The sequence below is a fragment of the Pongo pygmaeus genome, chromosome 13 (genome assembly GCF_028885625.2).
Source record: "Pongo pygmaeus isolate AG05252 chromosome 13, NHGRI_mPonPyg2-v2.0_pri, whole genome shotgun sequence".
Taxonomy (NCBI): domain Eukaryota; kingdom Metazoa; phylum Chordata; class Mammalia; order Primates; family Hominidae; genus Pongo; species Pongo pygmaeus.
In genome coordinates this window covers 125,316,940-125,340,319 of record NC_072386.2, presented here as the reverse complement: position 1 = coordinate 125,340,319, position 23,380 = coordinate 125,316,940, and the positions used below count along the sequence as shown (strand labels likewise).

Below are 23,380 nucleotides of genomic sequence, written 5' to 3'. Positions count from 1 at the left end.
ACAGTGCATGTCTCTTCTGAAGTCTGTGTTAAAATCTGCCTCAGCCGGAGAGCTTACACCACAGAAATAGGCAGATGCAGCAAATTAAGGCCTTTTCCCTGAAGAGTGAGTCAGTCATTAAGCACTCGGCAGCACCCGCTGGTTCCACCCCAGCGGTCGCCCGCTGATATTGGCCTGCCCTCCTGGGGGCCCGGGTTTCCTTCCCTGCACCCTCCTGGTGATGTGGCAGGCCCTTGGGCTCCTGCTGACGTTGGCCTGCCCTTCTGGGGGCCTGGGGTTCCTTCCCTGCACCCTCCCGGTGATGTGGCAGGCCCTCGGGGGAGGATGGGAAGTTCAATCATCCCGTTATCCATGTTAAAAGCCCGGATTTCCTGTGGGGTGGCCATCTGCCTTCTTAAGAAGCTGTCTTTCCTAAACAGCTGCCTGCAGATATTTGCATGGCCGTCACGGGGAGCAGGATTATTCCATATGGGCCAGGAGGAGAAAGGGAACATCGCTGCGTGGATGTTCGGGGAAGCAGTTTTGCTTTCACTCCGCATATGTCGGGGGGTCACAAAGGCCCTTCCCAGGCCCGTTTCTCTTTTCTGAGGACCCCTCAAAACTCCGCTCACTTAAAGAGTACAGAGATACTGTCGTTGCAAAGCCCCTGCTGTGGCCACTTATGAAGGGTGCCTATCCCTGCCCGTGCTTCTGTCACCCAGAGGCCCTCCCAGGGAAAGGAGAATACATGGCCAGCTCTTGACACAGGCCTGCTGAGAATTCAATGTCTGGCCACCGGTATGTCCCAGGCCCACGTTCGCATCAAATCATAGAACCACTGGGAGGACTCTCAGAGGTGTCGTGTTAACTTTCAGCAACTCCCCCTGAAAGGAGGCTGATTTCTTCATCAAAGCCCCCAGCTGAGGCTTGCTGAGTGGGGACGCTGTCCCTGCCTGCATGGGGTCCGGAGCTGCTTTGGTGAATGGCCAAACTGTCGGCCTGCATTGAGACTGGCCACTGGACAGCCTGGATACAAAACATGCTGTTTTGTTTGTTTTGTTTACCTTTGAAACAAATTAAAACAATTAAGGCTAGATTTAAAACTGGGTTGATTGACAGCCTTTTGGGGGCAGGGTCAGTGCCTGAAGATGAATCGTGAGTTAATGTCACACGAAAAGGTTGGGTCTTATCTGGGGAATGTAAGTATTTCACTTCCGTGTTGTTTCTGGTTTATGCAGTGCTTTCAGACAGGCCCACGAGGAAAGTAAGCGCAGCACAGGGAAGCCACGGGTGGGCCCAGCGTGGCGCTATGTGGGGCGAGGCTGAGAGGAGAGCTCAGGGCTCCTGGCCACTGCCTCCGTCTTCGTTCCCATGTGGAATGGCAACTTTCCTCTTTCAATAATGATAGCGTAGTTCAGTTAATAGATTCTGCAAGTGGAGTGTCACATCTGCCGGGCGCCGTGTGGTTACTCAAGACTCAAATTGCAGTTTATAATTGTCGCAGTCCTGGGAACGCGAATGCTGTGAGGCTGGAAGCTTGCAGGGAGGAAATCTCCAGGCCGGAGTTTGGACCAAGCCTTCCCAGGTCCACGGCCACGTTCCATCTCTGTCTTTGCATCCTAACACCTTCAGTGCTTAGGGAATTAAGCAGCTCTCCCCTGAGCCTAGACCTCTTATTGGCTTGACTTGGGGTCAGAGAAAACTGGGCTTCTCGCTAAGAAGGAACATGTAGGCTTCTGTTCAAACATACATGTAGGTGTGGATTTGAGAGGCTGCTGGGCCTGCGTGAGGAAGCATTTGCTGCAGAGTCAGGAGGACTTGGGGGTCCATTTATTGCCGAATCCAAATGACTGACCTACTTTCTCTCCTCCTCTTTGGAATGAGACTTACTCTCTCCAGAAAGGCTGTGCCCCGTCCACTGTACCCTCCAGGCTGCATGACTCAATCGCAGGAAACTCAGTCCCTCCCAGTGATGAGCAATGGTGCTGGCGGGTGGGTGTCTGGAGGGACTGAGACAGCTCCCCTCCTCTGCAGAGAGACTGTTTTCAATGACCAGAGTGTGGGGAGGTCAACAGACATGCCTCACACCGCAGCCTCACTGGCAGGGCCAGCTGGTGACTCAGGGGCATGCAGGCGTGCAGAACTTCAGGTAGATGGTGGGCCCTGAGCTGCAGAGGCGGGGGCAAGCGAGAGCAGGACCCAGGAAGAGGCACCCAGCCGGCCGGTGTTTGAGCGGAGTGCCAGAAGGTAAGCTTGGATGGTGTTGGCCTTTCTGAGGCAATGTGGTGGCTGCTGTGGGCTTCCGGAATGTCCTGGTGGCTTCCGGAACATCTACAAGTCCCCGTGCACATAGATGCTGCAAGAGGCAGACCAGATGGCTGGTGGATTGTCCCATTTCTTCTTAGAAAAGCTGAATTTTTGTTTTCTGTTCTGAAGAAAGAATCTCGGAGAATTTGAATGCCCACACATAAAATAGAGCAGAAGCTGACTATATTCTTCCTACACTGCAGTGGGGGTCAGCAAACAGCCTGAGAGACCAATGAACAAACCCTTGCACGTCAGTCCTGGCCAGTCATGTGACCTTGGGCAATTTACTTATCCCCCCTGAACTTCAGCTCCTCCTCCCTGGGCAAGTCACGCTGTGAGTGTCTCCCATGCCAGGCATGGAACAGCTCTGCGAATCTCAGCTGTCAAATGTAGACCTGACCCTCGTTCAGTGCTGCCTGAGACCAGGGGCTTTGCCAGCTCGGCCGTTCTGCAACTGCGCTGTGCAATGTGGTAGCCGCTGGCCAGATGTGGTTACTTAAATATTCACTTAAAAGTCATTACAATTAAGCAACATTTAAATTCAGTTTCTCCATCACACGAGCCGCATTTCAAGTGTCAATGGCCACATGTGTGTAGTGGTTACTAATCGCCCCGCCTACATATAGGATGTTTCCATTGGTGCAGAGTTCTACTGGATGTCGGATGGCATCAGTCCGGAACCTTGGGGGACCCACAGTCAGCTGGGACACTGGCCAAAACTGCAGACCCCTGCACTGCCCTCTACAGATTCTACTCAGTGGAGTCCTGGTGATGTTCCCCAGAGTGCCAGGACCAGACGCGGAGCCATGCCCACCACTCTGACAGCTGCTTCCGCCGAGTGACACGCGGAACAGAGAGGCACTTTGACGGACAACACAACTGAGGCCCAGCAACCTGCTGAGGCCCCACAGCCAGGGAAGGAGCTGCCCATTAGGCAGGGGTGGAGGGGAGGATGTTTGCTCCTCTTATGAGAAGCCTCGGCCCCCATGCCTGCCAGGGGACAGGGACTGGCACCCTTGACTCCTTGGTCTCCCCAAACTACAGTGTGCTGCATTCTGGACATACAACATGGTAGGGCCAGGTGTTTCAGTGTGAAGCCCAGTGGCGCCGGAACACAGGACCTGTCATAGACCCTGTGTGCTAGCCTAGTCCGCTGAAAACCATCCCTGGCCCTCCAGAACATTTGAATGGAAGTGACTTCCAAATAGAGGGAACTGGCGAGGGAGCCAAGAGCCCATTTCTTGCAAATGAATCATGTAGGGCTGGCTCCAGCCTGGCCCCGGGTTTCTACAGGACTGATGCTTGTTTCTGTTCATTCAGAGCCGCAGTCATCTCTGGATTCACTTGAGTTCTGGAAAATTCATCAGTGTGGCCCAGAGGAGGGCTCTGAATACGCGTCTGTTGGACTGTGCGGCCGCCGCAGCCGTTCTGCAACCTGCAGAGCCTCTTCCTGCAGCCCTGGTCATCCTCCCAGGCCACCATTGCCAAAGAACTTTTCCAGTTAACTCAAGCCCAAGGCATTCTGCAGTCCCAAGCCAGTCCTTCACATGACTGTTAGCAGATGCCACGCCATGCCGGATGGTTCCATGTCTCCATTCAGTCACCAGATCTCCGAAGTGCACCAGCTCTGGCCAGCTTGGCTGCTAGCACTGCAGTGACAAAGCAGGACAAAGCACAGACCCTGCCTTTGCGGAGTTCCAGTTTGGTGGCAATGACACCCTTGTCAGCAGCTGGCTGCAGCACCAGAGATGCCCCGTACAAAGCCCATACAAAGCAGTGTGCATGCCAGAGAGGCTGTGATGAATCCTGTGGGAGCAAGAGGAAGGCCGGCAGAGAGGGGCAGAGAGAGGAGGGAAAGAAGAGAAAGAGGAGGGGAGAGGAAGGAGACAGGGATGGAGACAGGGAGGAAGGCAGGGAGAGATGGGCAGAGAGAGGAGGGGAAGAAGAGAAAGAGGAGGGGAGAGGAAGGAGACAGGGTTGGAGGCAGGGAGGAGGGCAGGGAGAGAGGAGCACAGAGAGGAGGGAAAGAAGAGAAAGAGGAGGGAGGAGAGGGAAGGAAGGAGACAGGGATGGAGGCAGGGAGAAAGGCAGGGAGAGAAGGGCAGAGAAAGGATGGAAAGAGAAGAGAAAGAGGAGGGTGGAGGAAAGAGACAGGGATGGAGGCAGGGAGGAAGGCGGGGGGAAGGGGCAAAAAAGGAAGGAGGAAGGAAATGGGAGAAGCAGAAAGAGGAGGATGGAGAGGAGGAAGGAATGATGGAAAGGAGGGAGGGAATGATGGAGGGCAGGAAAGGAGGGAGGGAAGAAAGAGGGCTTTGTGGAGGAAGAAGTACCCGTGCTGAATGAGGCTGGAAGAATTAAACGATGCTTGGAAGCTCAAACTTTGAACAAAGCACAGAAGCCCCTTCCAGGGAATTGCCCCCTCCAGGGAATTGCCCCTTCCAGGGTGTTGCAACTTCCAGGGAGTTGCACCTCCCAGGAGGTTGTGTGTGGGTCATCAGAGGATGGAGAGGCATGGAAGGCAATGGTGGGCAGCTGGGCTGCTAATCACCAAGGGCCTTGTCTGCTGTCACTGGTGTGATTTTTGTCCAGAATTGTCATTACAATGAATTAAAAGCTCAAGCCAGCTTTTTCTGTGTAGCCCCTGCTCTTCAATGTGGGATGTGGAGCCTGGCACATGGGTGCCCTGAGGGGTACCCCAAAAGGCTCAGGGCTCTCAGACCAATGTAGAACTACCCTGAATCCAGCTGAACACACAGACCCAGGTGCCCCTGTGCAGCTGGCCTGCCAGGGGGCAGCTCTCCTCCTGGCCACACACTCAATCCCACCGGGTCCAGCTTCGTCCCCGCATCTCTGAAGCAGGTCTGCCCCGATGACTCACACACAGGCAAGAATCATGTTAATTTAGAGCGAGGCTGTTCAACCTCAGCACTACTGTAATGGAGCCGAGTCACTTTTTGTCGTGGGAGCTGCCCTGTGCATTGCAGGGTGTGGAACAGCACCTCCGACCTCTGCCCACTAGACGTGGGTAGCATCCCCCCGCCGTGTACCAAACAAAAGCATCCCCAGACATGGCCCCATGTCCCCTGGGGGACAAAATTGCCCTTGATTGAGAACCATGAATATGCATGGATCTGGGGGGTCTTGGACTGGACCTTCTGGCAGCCACAGGGCGGATGCTCCGCACCTGCCCCTTCCCAAGGGAGGGGGGCCCTCACTCTCAGCAGATGTCGTAGGGCCCACACCCTTAAAGGTTCAGACCCTTGATCTAGAAACATCAGAAACTCTCGCTGTAAAGGGTTAGCCAGGACATACTTTGGCCACACAGGCACAAGCGTTGGGGCGAATTTGGCTGGTGGCCCCTGTGGTAGCACAAGCCTCTCCTTCTGCCCACGCGTCAGTGGGATCGTCCAGAGGCATGAGCCATAAGTGGTACCCTTGATGGGCATCCAGCCGCCCCGACCCTACACCTGTGCCCTGCTGCCCCCTCCCACCTTGGATCACACACCCGGACCCTGGAAGGGGCCAGCTCAGTCGGCCTCTGACCTGGGGCACACTTGAAGCTCCGGATCTCTTCCTGGCCAGAGTGGAGAGTGTCTGGTGAGGAGGGGAAAGAGACTGACATTAGCAGGAAAGAGCTGGATTAATCACTGCCCCGAGTTAATCCCATTGTGGGGGAAAGCCATCAGAATGTGATAGCAGGGTCAGGAAAAGCCCAGGGCAGGTGGCTTATCAGAACCTGGCCACTCCATGTATCTGGCAGGAGGAAAGATAACTCCATTGTCGGGGGCACGGGGGTCCTCTAGGGCCTGTCTCAGCAGCTGTGTGGTCAGCCCCAACACACACAGCTGGCCTAGGACACCTTCTCCCCGAAAGGAGTCTACCCCCAGGGACCAGGCTGCCCTATTTATAGCTCTACCCAAACCTTCTCAAGATGGCAATTTCATGCCCACCCATAAATCTCTCCTTCCAAACGGGTACTTGTAGGTCATTGGAGACGAAGCCAAGAACCAAAATTGCTGGACTCTCCATTGGGTTGCTGAGGCAGAGACACAATTAGGATCCCAGCAAGGCAGCGGCCTGGGCTTTGCCAGAGGCCAGGACACGTCGGCTGCGGGCAAGGGTGGGGCCTGGCGGTCATGTGGGTGAGTAGGGCATGGCTAGCCTCAGGGAGGACATGAGGGCAGCCTCCGTGAGCTCAGCTGGTCGAGCCAGGCCTGTCGCAGGCACTCGAGTGGCGGTCAGATGTCCTGGCCCAGCCCCACTGTGTGTGTTTCTCTCTGGGCAAGGACCGGGCGCTGCCCCCTGATGTGCCGCAGTTCCGCAGCCACACATCCACCCTGAGGTGCACACAGGGACCTGTTCTGGATCCTCCCAGCACTGTGGCCCTACAGGGGCATGGGGCCTCTCACCCAGGATCCTCTGTCAGGCTAAAAGCTAGACCTGCCATGAAGACGCAGCCAGTACCCCCAACATGGGTCATCCCAGAGGGGCCTGGGGGCAATGAGAACCCAGGCCAAGTGCCAGGTGTTGGTGCAGCCTGGACCGGAGGCCTGGCCAGGTACCTCCCAGTGGCCAGCTGGCCAGAAAACCCTGGGAGCATCCATCAGCTCCTCTGGGCCCCAGTTCCCCCAACCATAAAGGGTACATTGGACTAGATGGGCCTGGGTCTCAAACACAGTATCGCCAGCCAACCCTGCACCGGGTCCTTCTCCCATCGGCCCACAGTGCTGGAGAGGATATTATTCTCAGGAAGTTGACAGCACAGGGGGCAGAGGTGGGGCTTAGGCTCAGACAACCCCAGGCTGAAGCCCTGGCTTCCATCTGATCACCCACGTGTCCTTCCTGAGCCTGCAAATGCAGGTGGGCCCAGACCTCGGCAGAAGCAACTCCGGCTCTTGCTGGGCCACGCACTGAGGGCCTCACGGGCAGGCACCCGACTGCTGAGTGGCACAGGCCACTTCTCCCAGCTCTGCCTCCTCTTGGCCTCCTCTCTTCTCTCCCGGGAAGGCTTAGAGCCGGGTCTGGTCTTCATAAAGCAGCGCTTTTTCTAATCCTGGTGAGATCAGAGGCGGAAAGCCCAGTGTGATAGTCTATCTCTCCAGATGACACATTCCCTCCACCCCCCACACACCAAGGGTTCAGGCAGGAAGCTGCTGTTCACAGGCAGGAGACCCTCAGCTGAGCAATACGAAGGGAGACCACCCTGAGAAACCCCCACCAGCTGGGAGACTCAGGATATGGGCGTGTCGCATCCAAGCAGACTGCTTCTGTGATGGATAGAAATGATCGCCACACATGGGTGTGGGGGAAGGTGTGAGCTGTCACCCTCATGTCCCTGCACAGCCTCCGGGACCCCATCCTCTCAGCACCAAGCCCCCGAACCTCTGCCTGGAACTCATGTCCTCGTCCTCTCTGACCCTGGTGTAGCCTGTCATAGAGCCCCTGCCAGTCTTCACGGGTCACTCCTGCAGTTTACCGGGATGACCACGTGCCCTGGGGATTCCAGGATGGCAGGGCGCAGCCTCCACCTGCGAGAAGCCCTGAGTCTGGTCGAGGAGAGAGACATGAGAATGGATCATTAGAGCCTACCAGGGTGGAGAAGGACACCTTGGGAACAGGGGCTTGGTCTGGACCCACCCCTGAGGCTGCCTAGAGGGCCAGTGCAGTCCCACCACCACATGCCTGGAGTGCAGGTGGAAAGAGCAGACCCCCTGGGCGGATAGAGGCATGAGACACAGCATAGCTGGAGAGCACACCCCACTACTCCCCTGGGGTAAACGTCCACACAGAGGAGCAGGCGTAGAAGCCAGAGCATGGGGCCAGCCTCTCACCCTGCCTCGCTGCCCCAGGATTGCTGCCTCCTCACAGCACAGCATTTTGCATATTTTTTCTTCCCCACACCCTTCTCTAGGAAGCTGGGTTACCCTTCCAGGAATGAGAACCCACCCCTCAAGTCCCATCTGACCCCCACCTCCCTCAGCAAAGCGGCCAGGGCCCTCCCTTCTGCAAGACTGTCCCAGTTCAGCTGTCACTCTGAACAAGGTGGGCAATGGGCATGGTCCCTCCACGGGCCTCCCACGGCCTCATGTCCACCCTGGTCACCAGAGAGGGAACCAGCAGGCAAGGCACGTCCCAGAGTCCTGCAGAAGGGAAGTGAACGAGCCTTAGACAAACACATGCTGATGGGTCTTAGGAAATGGAAAACATCAAATCCTTTCTCTGGCAAGAGAACCAAGAGAGGAGCTGGAGGAAGCCAAGGAGGTTCCTGCCCGGCCTGTGGGCTCCAGTGCAGATGGTCCAAGCATCAGGCAGAGAAGCCAGCCTTGGCACCCGTGCGCGTGGAAACCCACATGTGCAGGCTGCACGAAGCTCATAAAGGCGGCCGGGTCTGGAGCTGAAACGTGGAGCAGGAAATGGCCTGAGTGAGTAGGAGGAGAGAGAGGTTCACAGGCAGCCCTGCAGCCCCACTTCTCCCAGAGTGCCCTGTCTGTCTGGGTTCCCGAGAGCCAACAGCCAGGAGCTGGAGTGAGCTCCCTGGGGGAAAGGAGGCTGGACAAGCAGGCCACGCACGGGGCCTGGAATTCCGAAGACGGTGGAGTAGTTGGAGGAAGGGGGTTGGGATGTCATACTCAGTAGACGGGCTGACGATTCTGCCAGGGGTTTGCATGAGAAGGAGCCCTATTCTTGGCAACCAGGAGGCTCTGTCTACAGGTAACAGAGTGCTAACTGAGGGCCAGCACTGCGAGGAGCCTAGGTCTCAGGAGGGCTCGGGTCCAGTGGCTGCAGAGTGGATTGGGCCAGCAGCTCACCCACGCCTCTAAGGCCTTGGTTCTTCTCGTTCACCTGCGCTGCTGGCCTGGGTACAATGGCAGCCCTGGACATCACATCCTGCACACCTACATCCTGGGACGGAAGAGCACTGGGTCTTTCTGAGCTTTTACAATTGTTTCAAGAGCTGAGGGCCTTTCCTTTCCCAGAAAACCCCCTCCATACCCACCCCAGCAGCATCTCCCTCGTGGCCCTTCCCCTACCAGTCAGAGAAAAGAACAGAGGCATGGTGATTGGCTTAAAGCAGGGATGATCTGTTTCTGGGGTGGGGGATAGGGTCACTGTGTGGGGTGACACTCAGGCACCCACCCCGGGCTGCTGATCCAGGGGCCCCTAAGGGCTCAACTCTCTGCAGATCCTTCACCAGGCCAGCTTGTCCCTGCGCAGCTTCCTGCCTCCCCATTCTGATGTCTGTGTCCAGCGAGGGCCTGGGAATAATACCAGACACCACTCAGTGCCCAGGCATGAGCCACCCGAAGGCAACGGGGAGTTCCTACCCCACGGGGGACACCTGGACCAACAGGAGCACAAGCCGGTGGATAAATTTTTCCCACTTTCTTCACCTGGAGTGACGGTCCTGAGACCAGGTGTGAGGCTTCCCAGAACCTGTCTCATGGGAGACTTACCCCACCCCCCCATCCCGTGTCTGCTCCAGGAGGCCATACCCCTAAATGAATCTGTAGCACGCAGTCCTTCACCAAAGGCTAAGACAGGTGTGTTCTCTGAGCACATGGGTATCACAGAAAAGGGTGAGCTCTGAAGCCAATCAGCCAACACGAAAGAGAAATTTGGGTAGGCAACTAACAGTATCTGCTAAAACGGTGTATTTTAGGGCCAGGTGCAGTGGCTCACGCCTGTAATCCCAGCACTTTGGGAGGCTGAGGCAGGCAGATCACGAGGTCAGGAGATCCAGACCATCCTGGCTAACACAGTGAAACCCAGTCTCCACTAAAAATACAAAAAAAAAAAAAAAATAGTCAGGCATGGTGGCAGGCTCCTGCAGTCCCAGCTACTCAGGAGGCTGAGGCAGGAGAATGGCATGAACCCGGGAGGTGGAGCTTGCAGTGAGCGGAGATGGTGCCACTGCACTCCAGCCTGGGTGACAGAGTGAGACTCCATCTAAAAAAAAAAAAAAAAAGTGTAGTTTAATAAATTTGAAATCCAAGTAATGGGGAAAAGATGTGAGGAGAGAAAAAACTTGTTCTGAGTAATACCTTCAGAGAAAAAAGATCTGGGCCAAGACAGTTTTATGAGAGTGCTCTTTCAAATGTTCTAGAATTATTATTAGAATTCTATCATGGTAGAAGTGTGTATTCCCAGGTTGCATAAGTGGTTCCAGGTCACAGAAGAAGCAAAAATTGTTTAACTCATTTCACGGAACTGCATCATTCTTATGTCTAAATCAAACACATAGAAAGTAAAAGCAAATGTATGAGTTCTTCCATGGGTCAAACACTGTTTGAGGCCAGGTGCAGTGGCTCACACCTGTAATCCCAGCACATTAGGAGGCTGACACAGGTGGATCATTTGAGGTTAGGAGTTTAAGACCAGCCTGGCCAATGTGGTGAAACCCCGTCTCTACTGAAGATACAAAAACTAGCCAGGTGTGGTAGTGCATGCCTTTAGTCCCAGCTACTTGGGAGGCTGAGGCAGGAGAATTGCTTGAACCGGGAGGGGAGGTTGCAGTGAGCCAAAATCACGCCACTGCTCTCCAGCCTGGGCAACAGAGCGAGATTCCATCTCAAAAAAAACCAAAACAAACAAACAAACAAAAACACTGAAGCATTTTATTTGTTCAATGATAGGGATATAATTGTTATCCAGTTTACATAAGAGAAACTGAGGCACAAAAACATTAAGTTCCATGCTGAGGTTCACCTCCCAGATCAAATATGTAACACTTCCATCACCCCAGAAGGCTCTGTCCTGCCCTGTCCAGTGGAAACCCACCTTAGAGGTCACCACTGCCATCCATAGATTCCTGCACATCTGTCTTGCTTATTCTTGAATTTCAAATAAATGAAAGCAAATAGCATGTGGGCCTCTGTGTCTGACCTCTTTTGCTCAGGATAGTGATTTGAGATCCATGCCTGTTGCTGTGAACATCAGCAGATTGTTCTTTCTTTACTGCTGGAAAGCATTCCATGTATAAATCTATTACAATTTGCTGAGCCCTCCTCACTTGGTGATCAGTTGGGTTGTTTTTAGTTTGGACCTCTTATCAATCAAGTTTCTACAAATATTTTTGTACATTGTGTGTGTGTGTGTGTGTGTGTGTGTGTGTGTGTGTGTGTCTCTTTATATTTTCACTTTTCTTGGACAGTTATCCGGAATTACTGCTGGGTTTTTTCAGGTTTTAGCCATTCTGATGGGTGTGTATTTACATCTCTTTATGGTTTACACTTGCCTTTTCCTGATGACTAAAGATGTTGAGCATCTTTTCATGTGCTTATTGGCTATTCTTTATCTCTATAACAAAATTTTATTAGTTTTTTTCATTTTAAAACTTAAGCTTTTTACCTTTTGATTAATTAGTTGTAGGCATTTTTAAATATATTCTGGTCCAATTCTTTTCTGGTGTGTATATTGCAGATATTTTATTTTTCTCCTAATCTATCAACTATCTTTCATTTTCTTAGTATTTTATTGAACAGCAGACACTTTAAATGTTTATTAAATTCAATATATCAATTAGTGCATTTGGTGTCTTGTTTAATCAATCTTTGCCTAGCTCAAGGCCATGAAGATATTCCCTGATATTACCTTTTAGAGAAGATATAGTTTTAGCTTCCCACAATCAGGCTTATAATCCATAGTAATTTTTGTTCATGTGGTGAAGTAGAGGATCAAGTTTCTGTATTGTTTTTTCCTGTATCATATCCAGCTTCTTCAACACCATTTATTGAAAAGACTTTCATCTTCTCCACTAAATACAATCAATGCCTTTGTATGAGCCTATTTCTAGACTGTCTGTTTTGTCTTGTTGATCTGTATGTCTGTTGTCACACCAAAGTCATGCTGACCTAAGGAGTGTACCTTTTTAAGAAGCTGTGGAATTGGGTAGTGTAAATTCTCCAACATTCTTTCCTTCTCCAAATTTATTTTGCCCATTTACTCTAGGTTCTTTGCATTTTCATATACATTTTAGACTCAATTTATAAATTTCTATAAAAAATTATTTTGTTGATTTATTTTTCTTCTGTGTCAACTTTTTAGTTAAATGGATACCATATACATTACAATGTGTATTCTTGATTTATGACAGTCTTTTAGGCATATCACTCAAAATGCTAAAAATCATAAATAAAACCTTAAAAACAGCCTGAGGGTGGGGGACATATTGTCTTCAAAAGAACAAGGGTAAACTCGATGGCTGACTTTTCAGCCAAACGATGGAAACCAAAGAACAATGGAACAATGTCTTTAGGGTGCTTAAAGAAAGGTGTCAACACAGAATTCTATAGCCAGTGAAAACACCTTTCACAAATTTAGATGAAATAAATAATTTTCATGCAGTAAAAACAAAGCTTAAAGAATATGCTGCCACCATACTTGTAGTACAAGAAGTACTGAAGGGAGTTCTTTAAGCTGAAGAAAAATAACACCAAATAGAATCATAGGACTGTACAAATAAATGAAAAGGACCCAGAAGGTAAACATGTGGGTAAATATCAATGAATTGTTATTATGTAAGGCAATATCAACAACAACATCTTTTTGGTGTTTATTATATGCAGGAATCAACAAAATATACGAACATAGCACAAAGGGCATGGGGTGTGTGTGAATGGAATAAAACTAATATAAAGTTCTTGCATTTTGGGGGGAATTACTCTAGTAAGGATTTTTTTCTTAAAGTCTATTTGTTGGTATTAATCTAGCTATGTCTTTTTGTTGTTGTTAATATGTACTTGGTCTATTAACTTTCATCCTTTACTTTCAACTTCTAGATATCCTGATGTTTTAGATAGATCTTTTTAAAACAGCTTATAATTGAATTTTTTAAACGTGATTTGGCAATTTTTATCTTTTAACAGAATTTTTGGTTTATTTACATTCATTTTAGTCACTAATATGTGGATTTATTTCTACTATTTTGAACTTTTTATTTATCTTTTCTCTTTTCTTTCTTTTTCTTCTATTTTCTACTTCCTTTGGATTGACTTAATATCTTTATTCCAGTTTTTCCCCTTATAGTTATACACACTATTTTCACTATTTTATTGGCTACCTTAAACATTAATATTTTAATATGTACATTGAACTTATGAAACTTCATAGTCGATCAACAGATTTACCCTGCTCCAAAACCACAAAGGTATAAAGCACTTCAACTCAAACCATTCCCTCCTGACTTTTGTTTTATAGTAATTTGTAAAACTCCCTAAGTCATTTTCATTGTTTTACATTGTCAATTACTAATCACATTGGCCTACATATGTAGTAACACTTTCTTGGGTAATCATTTCTTCTTCTTCTTCTTCTTCTTTTTTTTTTTTTTTTTTTTTTTGACGTGGAGTTTCACTCTTGTTGCCCAGGCTGGAGTGCAAAGGCATGATCTTGGCTCACTGCAACCTCTGCCTCCCTGGTCCAAGTGATTCTCCTGCCTCAGCCTCTTGAGTAGCTGGGATTACAGGCATCTGCCAGGTTATCATTTTTTCTTGCATCTCACCTCCCACCAAAGATTACTTTCACTCTGCCTGACATACATCTTCCAGAATTTCCTTTAGGGAAGATATGTAGGTAGAGACAGTTTTGTTTATCCAAAAATACTTGTATTTTGCCTTTATTCTTGAAAGATATTTACTTTGGGTAGGCACATTCAAAGTAGAATTTTTTTTTTTTTTTTTTGCCAAGAAAATATAAACATGATTTCACTGTCTTCTGGCTTCCATTGTTAATATTGAGAAGTCAGATGTCAGTCTCATTTTCATTTCTTTGTGGGAAATTTGTCTTTTCTCTCTGGTACTTTAAAGATATTCTCTTATTCTTTGTGGGGGTGTTCTGCATTTTCACTCTTGTCTCTAGATATTATGTGACTTTTATTCATCCTAATTTGGATTTGATGGGCTTGATGAATACGAAAATCAGGGGGTTTTTTTATCATTTCTCATCAGAATTGTTCACCATTACTTCACGAAATATTGCTTCTTCCTCAACTAGATGTAAGTGAAAGCTTTTCTCTCTGTTTCTATGATTATTTATCTCTCTTTCATATCATCTGTGCTTTTACATCATTTTGTTATATATAACAAAATTTGTTGTTTGCTGATATAAAAATGATCTTTTATATCATTTGTTTCTGTGCTGCATTTAGAATAATTTCTACAGCTCTGTCTCTCAGTTCATTGATTCTCTCTTTAGTTGCATCTAATGTGTGGTTAAATCCATCTATTGAGTTTTTAAATTCAGTTAAAATGTTTTCCTTTTCAGCGATTATATTTTGCTGTTTTTCAAATCTGTTTGGTTCTTATACTTTCTTACTCCTACTCATATTTTCAATGTCTTCTTTTATTCTTTTAACCATATTAAGGATACTTATATTCCTGTCTAATAATTCCAGTAGGTGAAGTCTTTTGCTTCCTGTTCTTCCAGTTGTTCCATTTTGTGTTTTGGGTTTCATTTGTGTCTTCTTCATGGGTCTCTGTTTTCTTGTGTGTAATGTGACAGGAAACTCAAGCCACTTGAAATGAGCTTATTTTGGGAAATACTTTGAGGCCAGATTTGAAGGGGAGTTTCTCCCAGAAGGATGTATCCTTACTTCTTTTAAGTACCTCAAGGTGCTGCAGACCCTGGCTACTGTAAACTGCATTTTCAAGTTGAGGCTCTTTGGACCACCTAGGTAGTGTGAACTCACACTGCAAACCATGTAAGGGCTGGATTGAGGCTGCAAATTTCAGGGAGAACTTTTTGCTCTATTCAGTGCCAAGTTGTTTATAGCTGGTTTTCTTGACTGCCCCAGGGCATATTGGAGGTATGTTTAATTCACCCTTACACTGATATGAATCCTTTGGCATTGCAGCAATGGGTCTATCTTAGTCCATTTTCTGTTGCTTACAGGACAATATTAGAAACTGAGTAATTTATAAGGAAAATGAATTTATTTCATACAGTTATGGAGTTGGAGAAGTCCAAGATTAAGGGGCCACACCTGGTGAAGAACTTCTTACTAATGGGAGGCCATCTGTAGTGTCCTAAGGTAGAGCCGGGCATCACGTGGCAAGGGGGCTAAGCATGCTAGCTCAAGTCTCTCTTCCTCTTCTGAAGCTACCATTTCCACTCCCATGATCACCCACTAATCCAGTAATCCACAGTGAATTAATCTAGTCATGAGGGCAGAGCCCTTGTGAAGCACTCACTTATTAAAGGGCTCACCTCTTAACACTGCCACCTTGGGAGGACTGGATTTCAACATGAGTTTGGAGGAGGCAAACATCCAAACCACGGCAGACTCCTGTTAGAGTCCCCTCATTGGGCAAATGCTGGCCTTTTGTTGTTCCCTGCACCCTGGAAAGCCACAAACACAGAAGCTGACATTCACCTGAGGTTGTCATGGCAAAGACCTGTTCTGATACTTGGGGTATTTTGCCTCAGAGAATCCTTGCTTTCTTGCCAGGAGGGTGCTTTGACAAAGCAGTTTTGAAATGAACCTCAAAGAATAAACAGGTGAGAATAGCAGCCAAGGCATCTGGGGAAAAAATAGTGAGTCATAACATACCATCCTATCTTAAAGCACGATAGAAAGTCCTAATAATTTTACATGTACGGCGCTAGCTCATGTCACAACTAGAGATCAGCAAAAATAAAATGTCTAGAAATTGATCCTGTTATAAGTAGCATTTTAAATCAATGAAGATACAGTTTGTCAACAAATAACCAATGGTTGGTAACTGTTAGCCATTTAGAAAAATGTTCAGTTAGGGTTTCTTGTCCATCAAAATAGAGTGCAGATGGATTAAACAGTCAACAGTAAAAAGTGAAAACATAAAAGGATATTCAGAGAAAAATAATATTCAAGCAATCTCCAGGTGGAAAAGTCATTTGGAAGCATAAAAAGCAAAGGAAGAAAATATAAAATAAAATTTAAAATATTTAAACTTCTGTTCATGAGAGACTGTAGTGACTGAAACTAATGGGCAAAGGCCAATTACAGAAGTAGATGGGAGTCATGGCAAAGACCAAGATTTATATTGTTTGCCTTTAAGGAAATATTACAGCTTAATAAAGTGAAGGCTAGAATGTGGTATAAAAAGAAAACTATACCAAAAATTCTCATGTTCACTAGTAATCAAAGAAATGTTCATTAGAAGAAATATAGCTTCCAGGCTCACCAAATCTTTTTCAATGATAACACTCTGTTAGTAAGGTCTGGGTAAATGGATGTTTCCTCTCCTGATGGTAATTTAAATTGTAATTTCTGGAGGAAAATTTGGCATTCTGTATCAAGAGCTATAAAACTATTCCAACACTTTGATCTAGCAATTCCCCTTGTATAATTGTTTTCTGAGGATAAATGAGATCCAGATACATATGACTGTTATTAGCAAAACAGTAACAACCACAAAATCAATATCTAATAATAAAAACTGACTAAATACAGTAAGGTAAATCCAAAGAATTCACACATGATGAAACAAAGATTTTAAAAAATCAGGCTTTGGACAAAGGAGCAGAAGCAATACCATGAGGCAAAGATAGGCAAGAAGACAAATGGTGCTGAAAAAACCACACATCCTATGTAAAAAACTGAATCTAGACACAGACCTCACACTCTTCACAAAAATTAACTCAAAATGGATCTTAGGGCCAGGTGCAGCGGCTCATGCCTGTAATCCCAGCACTTTGGGAAGCCAAAGTGGGTAGATCATCTGAGGTCAGGAGTTTGAGACCAGCCTGGCCAACATGGTGAAACCCCATCTCTACTAAAAAAAATACAAAAATTAGCCTGGTGTGGTGGTGCATACCTGGGAGAGGCTGAGGCAGGAGAATTGCTTGAACCTGGGAGGTGGAGGTTGCAGTGAGCTGAGATTGCGCCATTGCACTCCAGTCTGGGTGACAGAGTGAGACTCTGTCTCAAAAAAACAAAAAAAGGATCACAGACCTAAATTTAAAAGGGTTAATAATGAAATCTACCTGGTAAAGTGGCTTTGAGGGCTTTGAGGATCGGCTAAGTTATTTAAGGTGGTTTACAAAGGTTCCACCTGAGCTGACCAAATACAAAACTATACAACTCCTAGAAGATAACATAAGAGAAAACCTAGATGCCCTTGGGTATAGCAGTGACTCTTTAGATAGAAAATCAAAGGCACGATCTCTGAAAGAAATAACTGATAAGCTGGAGGTCATTTCAAATGGAAAACTCTTGCTCAAGGCAATGCAACACTTTGCAAAAGACAATGTCAGGAGAATGGGAAGACAAGCCACAGATTATGAGGAAATACTTGCAAAATAGACATCTGATAAAGAATTGCTATCCAAAATATACAAAGAACTCCTAAAATTTAACGATAAGAAAACTAACAATCCAATTTTTAAATAGGCAGAAGACCCAAACAAGCACCTCATCAAAAAAGATGTGCAGGATGGGCGCAGTGGCTCATGCCTATAATCCCAGCAATTTGAGAGGCCAAGGTGGGCAGATCACCAGAGGTCAGGAGTTCGAAACCAGCCTAGCCAACATGGTGAAATCTCACCTCTACTAAGAATACAAAAATTAGCCAGGTGTAGTGGTGCACACCTGTAATTCCAGCTACTCAGGAGGCTGAGGCAGGAGAATTGCTTAAACCTTGAAGGTGGGGGTTGCAGTGAGCCGAGATTGTGTCACTGCACTTCAGCCTGGGCAACAAGAGCGAGACTCCATCTCAAAAAAAAAAAAAAAAAAGAAAAGAAAAGATGTACAGATGTTCAACATCACATGTCATTAGGGAATTGCAAACTAAAACAACAAGCAGGCACCACTGCACACCTAAAACCGCCAAAATCCACAACATTGACAACACCAGCTGCTGGTGAGAATATGGAGCAATAAGAACCCTCATTTGTTGCTGGCGGGAATGCAAACAACATTCCCTATGGCTGTTTGGAAGACAGTTTGGCAGTTTCTTATAAAACTAAACATACTCCCACCATACAATGGAGCAATCATATTTGTTGGTAGTTATTCAAAGGAACTGAAAACTTACGTCCACAAAAAATATGCATACGAATGTTTATAGAAGCTTTGTTCAAAATTGTCAAAATTTGAAAGCAACCACGATGTCCTTCAGGAGGTAAATGGATACATAAACAGTGGTACATCCAAATAACGAAATATTACTCAGAGCTAAAAAGAAATGAGCTATCAAGCCATGAAAAGACGTGGAGGAATGTTAAGTGCATATTACTAAGAGAAAGAAGCCAACTTGAAAAGACTACATGCTGTGTGGTTCCAACTCTATGACATTCAGGAAAGACAAAATAATGGAGACAGTAAAAGGCTCAGTGGTTACAAGGAAAGGGGTAGAGGAGGGGAGATGAATAAGTGGAACCCAGAGGATTTTTAGGGCCGTGAAACTATTCTGCATGATGTGGCACTGATGAATCCAGGTCATTAGACATTTGTCAAAACCCACAGAATGCAAACACCAAAAGTGAGCCCTAATGTAAACTCTGGACTCTGGGAGATGATGACATGTCAAGGGAGGGCCCTCAACTGCAGCAAAGGTATCGCTTTGCTGGGGAGTCTGTGTGTGTGTGAGGGCAGGGTGCCAAGGGAAATCTCTGTCCTTTCCTCTGAATTTTGCCGTGAACCTAAAACTACTCTTAGAGTATTAATTTAAAACAAAATAAAATAAAGGCGATGTTCTGAATGTTTGTGTCTCCTCACGAACAAAATTGGTGCAAAACAGGCCTGCAGAACTGCAGTGCAGTGGCGTGATCTCAGCTCACCATAAGCTCCGCCTCCCGGGTTCACGCCATTCTCCTGCCTCAGCCTCCCAAGTAGCTGGGATTATAGGTGCCCACCACCACACCTGGCTAATTTTTTGTATTTTTAGTAGAGATGGGGTTTCATCGTGTTAGCCAGGACGGTCTCGATCTCCTGACCTCGTGATCCGCCTGTCTCGGCCTCCCAAAGTGCTGGAATTACAGGCGTGAGCCACCGCACCCGGCTGCTGCTGTGTCCTTTTTCACAATGTGAGGATTCAGCAGGAAGGTGCTGAGACAGGAGGCGGAGCTTGATTCAGGAGGTGGGGCTTGATTCAGGAAGCGGGGCTTGATTCAGGAGGTGGGGCTCAGACACCAGAGGAAATTGAGGACAAGCTAAATAAAATAGGAATGGAAAGGAGGGAGCTTTCCATAAGACACACCCACCAATGCGCCATTGTCAGTTTACCATTGCCATAGCAACAATCTGACCACTTGAAAGTTACCACTCTTTTCCTAGAAATTTCTGCATAATCGGCTCCTTGATTTGCATATAATTAAAATGGGTATAAATATGCCTGCAACCCTGCCTCTGAGCTGCTACTCTGGGCTCACTGTGTATGGGGTAGCCCTGCTCTGCAAGGAGCAGGACCTCGGCTGTTGCTGTGCATGGCTGCTTCAATACAAGTTGCTGTTCAACACTATCTGCTCACCCTTGAATTCTTTCCTGGGCAAAGTCAAGAACCCTTGTGGGTTAAGCCCCAATTTGGGGCTCACCTGCCTTGCATCAGCACCTTCTATAAACCAGGAGACAGGTCCTCACCCAACACCAAATCTGTTGCCTCCAGAACTGTGAGAAATGAATTCCTGTTTTTTGCTTTGTTTTGGTTTGGTTTTTTTTTTTTTTGAGATGGAGTCTCGCTCTGTCACCCAGGCTGGAGTGCAGTGGTGTGATCTCAGCTCACTGCAACCTCTGCCTTCCAGGTTCAAGTGATTCTCCTGCCTCAGCCTCCCAAGTAGCTGGGATTATAGGTGCGTGCCACAATACCTGGCTAATTTTTGTGCTTTTAGTAGAGATGGGGTCTCACCATGTTGGCCAGGCTGGTCTCAAACTCCTGACCTCAAGTGATCCACCTGCCTGGGCCTCCCAAAGTACTGGGATTACAGGCATGAGCCACTGTGCCCAGCCCCTGTTTTTTTTTTAAGTGACCTGACTTAGGGTATTTTGTTATAGTAGACCCAGCAGACTACGACGGAAAATTGGTGCTGAGAAGCGGGCTGTTGGTATAACAAGCCCCTGGACATGTGGATGCAGCTTCAGAACTGGATAACGGGTAGAGGCTGGAAGAGTTTTGAGGTATGTGCTAGCAAAAGCCCACATCACTGTGAACTGACTGTCAGGAATGATTCTGGTGAGGGCTTGGAAGGAGAGCAGGAGAGAAAGCCTCAGTCTTCTTGGAGACGACCGAAGTGGCTGTGAATAGAAGGTTGGTAGGGATGCGGATGGGAGAGGCTATGATTGTAAGGTCTCAGATGGAAATGAGGAGCACTTATTGGAAACTGGAGGAAAGGCCATCCTTGTTACCGAGTGGCAAAGAACTTGGCTGAATTGTGTCACATCTGGGTGTTCTCTGGAAGGTGGAACTTCTATGCAATGAAACAGGATATTTGGCAGAAGAAATTGCTAAGCAGTGTTGAGAGTGAAGCCTGGCTTCTCTCAGTGCTTGGAGTAAATGCCAGAAGAGAGGAATACTTTAGACAGGATTACTTTAAAGGTGGAATTTGCAATCAAAAAGGAAGCAAAACTTTAACTTTGGAAAATTCTTAGCCTATCCTCATTGAAAAGAATGAGAAAGTGTATTCAGGAGAAAACACTCAAGGCATGGCTGCATTCCCATCTGAGAAGGAGATAGTTCCATCTACACTGAAGCCCGGAGCTGTTGTCTAAGACAATGCAAGAGCGGAGTGAAGACTTTCAGAGGTTCTGGAGCTGCCCCTCCCATCACAGGCCCAGAATACCAGGGCCTGGAGGACAAGATGATTCAAAAGGGGCCACTCTAGCTTAGAATCCAGTGGGCCCAGATCTGGCACAGGTCACACCGGCCCCACCCTCGGGGGATCTAGGGGTGAACCTTTGCTGTGTCTGCATGGTGCTATCTTTGCCAGTTTGCACAGTGCATGAGCTATGGAGCTGTGGCTGCCTCCACCTAGATTTCTAAAGATGGAGCCAGCTGGAGACACAGGTTCACGACCCACAACATAGACAGGGCATGACTTCAGGGGCTGGGCCCCACAGAGAGGCCCATAGCGGTAATGCCTGCCAGAGCCATGGGGCCAGGACTCCCTCTCCATTCCAGCCCAGTAGAGCCACGGGCTTGTGATTTCAGTCCAGGAGAGTTACAGACGCCGCCCAGCAATGTCTCAGGGGCAGTGCCGGAGGAGCCTTGCAGCCCAGTCACTGCCCCAGTGTGTGCGGAAGGTGGAACGATTATTATTATTATTATTTTTGAGACGGAGTCTCGCTCTGTCGCCCGGGCTAGAGTGCAGTGGTGTGATCTCGGCTCACTGCAAGCTCCACTTCCCAGGTTCACGCCGTTCTCCTGCCTCAGCCTCCCGAGTAGCTGGGACTACAGGCGCCCACCACTACACCCGGCTAATTTTTGTATTTTTAGTAGAGATGAGGTTTCACTGTGTTGGCCAGGATGGTCTCAATCTCCTGACCTTGTGATCAGCCTGCCTCGGCCTCCCAAAGTGCTGGGATTACAGGCGTGAACCACCGCGCCTGGCCTGGAAGATTATTCTTGAGTCTAAGACTGGTCTGCCTCACTGGGTTTTGGGCGTGCTTGGGGCCTGTTACTCCTGTCTTCTTCGCAGGTTGTCTCTTTTGGAATGGGAGTGTCTGTCCTACGCTTGTCCCACCGTTGAATTTTGGAAGCATAACGTGCTTGATTTCACAGGCTCACAGCTGGAGAGAAATTTGCCTCAAGATGAATCGTACCTTCGGTCTCACTCACATCTGATCTAATAAAGGAAAAAAAATAAACAGGCTTTGAGGGCTGTTTAGCTGCAGGGAAAATGTTCACAATGTAACGTGAAGTGACAAAGCGAGTTCCTAACGGCAGCTGATTGTCGATTCGCAGTGACTGGCACACTGGAGCAGCATTCGCTATGATCACACCACGGCCACACACAGAGGATTCCGATGTAGTTTGTGTGTGTGAGAGAGAGAGAGAGATTGGATTTGAGAATGGAGTTGAAATTGAGTGTGCATGAATGGAATTTGAATTCCAAGACAAACCCAATCTAAATTCTCGCTCCTAGAGATAGCTTAGCCCTGCACAGTTCATCTAACCTGTTTCTACAATGTGGAGTGTTTGGTGGAATGAAGGTAGGGAAAAGCCTCCCTCAGAGGGCTGTTTGAGGGGCGCCCTAATAAAATGCTGATAGTCGAAGAGGCTCTGCAAGCTGTGACGTGCTGGGCAATTGTTCCTCCTAATTTCCAGTGAGAATCACTTCCACTCAGTGTCTATCCAGAATTGATATCAGCATAACACAAACTTTCTAAGGCTCCGGGACCCAGAGTGGGAGCTTGGGAAAATCAAGAAGGCCATGAGGGGAGGGAGCTATGGAGAAGGAGAGAGAGGGAACCACATTGCCAGTGAAAATTCTCCCTCACCTTCTTTTCTTCCCCTCCCTTTCTCGTCTTATTTTTCCCTCCCTTTTCCCTTTTTTCCCCTCCCTCCCTACCTTTCTTTCTCTCTCTCTTTCTTTCTTTCTCTTTCTTTTTTCTTTCTTTCCTTTCTTCCTTCCTTTCTTCCTCTCTCCTTCCTTCCTTCTTTTCATTCTTTCATTCTTTCTTTTTTTCTCTCTCTTTCCTCTTTTCTTCTTTTTACTTCTTCATGCAAACACCCATCCAGTGTCCACTGTGCCCCAGGTCTATATCAGGCCTATAACATGAAGCTGGCTCAGTCTAACCTCAAGGAACACCACTTGGGGGACAACGGCTTTTATCACTGGGGGATGCCCGTTCACGTCCACTGAGTTGTGTCTGCCTTTGCGCGCTCAGCAGAATCCCAGCCACACTCACATTCCCACGAGGACATTCCCCCCATCTCATCCCTTCTGGGTCTCTCTGCCTGTGGCCCTCTGTGCTTAGACTTGGAAAGTTGACCCTCTGTGCCCTTGACAATGGTGGCCTTGTTGTTCCCTGGGCGCTGTTGGCCCCAGGAGGCCACTGCTTCTCTGTGGTCTTTGTCTGTCATCGCTGTGCTCTGGGCCGGAGCGTGGTGCCCTTGCGCTCGCCCACGACGTCCTGCCTGCCAGGTAAAAGGCACCAGATAACACGACATGTCTTTTTTTTTTT

The 23,380-nt window shown here is 47.9% G+C and overlaps 1 long non-coding RNA gene across 1 annotated transcript; it reads left to right on the top strand.

The window, feature by feature from the left end:
- Positions 1-1,977: 1,977 nt before the first annotated feature.
- On the top strand, positions 1,978-4,913 carry LOC134737979 (uncharacterized). The gene is made up of 2 exons (XR_010123456.1): positions 1,978-2,226; positions 2,932-4,913. It is a non-coding gene; the product is annotated as an uncharacterized LOC134737979 (long non-coding RNA).
- The last annotated feature ends 18,467 nt before the right edge of the window (positions 4,914-23,380 follow it).